The sequence below is a fragment of the Excalfactoria chinensis genome, chromosome 5 (assembly GCF_039878825.1).
Source record: "Excalfactoria chinensis isolate bCotChi1 chromosome 5, bCotChi1.hap2, whole genome shotgun sequence".
In the NCBI taxonomy this organism is placed as follows: domain Eukaryota; kingdom Metazoa; phylum Chordata; class Aves; order Galliformes; family Phasianidae; genus Excalfactoria; species Excalfactoria chinensis.
The window spans coordinates 43197740-43199284 of NC_092829.1; the positions used below are offsets into that span (position 1 = coordinate 43197740).

A 1545-nucleotide genomic window follows, 5' to 3' on the forward strand; every position below is an offset into this window, starting at 1 on the left:
CCACACCGTGACACCCGGGGACACGACTCCGGCTCTTCTTCCCTCCCGCGCTGAAGGCTGCGCTCCTTTGGGCTCTCCGTCCTTCCTCGTCCACCTTGCCTGTAACAAACAGCACAAAAAACGCCGTACGAACCTCTCGAGGGCTCGCTTCTGCCCGCTTCCTCGGCGGACATAGGCAGAGCCCAGTAAGATCTAGGGAAAGAATGCTCAGGGGATACCTTAGGGCTCTCTTACCACATCTCCAAGATGCTTATCCTGACGACTGCAATACTCTCTTCCCGCTGCTGACAGAAGAACAAAAAAAGCCCACGGTTGCCACTCGATACCTTTAGCCTGGACCTTACGAAACGCTTCTTGACCCAAAGGGGAGTTAAACGCTGAAATAGGCTCCCCGGGAGAAAGACGCCTCCGCGTCCAGGGATGTCTTAAGGAGCCCTTTGGATGTGGTGCTTCCAGAGAAGATTCAGCTGAGCCTTGTAGACGCCTATGCTTAAGCTGCCGCTGGAAACGACGATGTCTTGGACATCTCTTCCCACGCTTCTGACGAACCCGAAGAACCGTCTCAGCAGCCGCTGCTGAACCTTAGAAGGGCTTCTTCACCTCCGCCTTCTCTCATCCCCTATTTCACAGGTGACAGTCCTGATAACGACACACCCGCACGTTCCCTAGCCTCTGTTTTGCTGTTAGCAATCTTGCAAGCTTCGGTTAGCCGTCAACTTCCCCCCACAAAGGGGATCCTGAACTGGCTTTCACCTTCTTTTTCCTCTTTGAGGTGACGCCCGTCTCCAGCCGTTGCTGCTCTTTCTTATTCTTGAGAACGCACCCTGATGAAAACAAAGAGAGGAAGGCGTGACGGTCGAGAACAGCTGCCGGAACCCCTTCGGCCTGCAATAGGAGACAACTTGTTTCAGCAGTCCTTGCGTGGCTGCACCCTTGCGTTCCCAGCCGCGCCGGAGCTGGGAGAATACGGCCCCATCCCGCTCGCTCCTACCTGTGCCACCGAGAGAACCCGAAGCCCCCGCTGAAAAGCCTCGAGGGGAGAAAGGAGCTGACGGCCCGGCGGCAGCCTGCTGCGGGCGGACGGCCCCGAACGGCTCCTCGGCTCTCGCCGCCTCCGGGGTCCCATTAATACCCGGACGACTCACCGTTTCGAGCTTACCTTCACCGGGAGACGTCCCACCGCAACCTGAAACAAAACAGCAGAACACAGAGAGAACGTTACAAAAAAACCCAATCGCAAATTCCCGTAAAAAAGCAGCCCCTCGCCATGCTTCGCAGCCCCCAAACCTGACGGAGAAGCGGAGCCCACGCCGACTACCATCTTCTATGGAATCCCGGATCCCTCTGGTAGCTCCCAACGGCCTCCGGAGGAGCTTAAGAGGCGTAGCGGGAGGACCCGCCCCCGGCTGCGAACCAGTCGCGGCTGCGCCGCCCCCGCGGCACCTGGGAGTCGTTACCTCGTTAGAGCCGGGCGGGGGTTTGACAGCTCGACACGCGGACTTCCGATCTGAACTAAAGATCTGAACCGCATTGTCAAGTTTGTTG

At 57.9% G+C, this 1545-nt stretch overlaps 1 long non-coding RNA gene across 1 annotated transcript; it reads right to left on the reverse strand.

The window, feature by feature from the left end:
- Positions 1 to 802: 802 nt before the first annotated feature.
- Positions 803 to 1333, reverse strand: LOC140252622 (uncharacterized). Its single transcript, XR_011903676.1, has 3 exons — positions 1288 to 1333; positions 1160 to 1186; positions 803 to 885 (listed from the first exon to the last, which is right to left on the reverse strand). It is a non-coding gene; the product is annotated as an uncharacterized lncRNA (long non-coding RNA).
- Between the last annotated feature and the right edge of the window lie 212 nt (positions 1334 to 1545).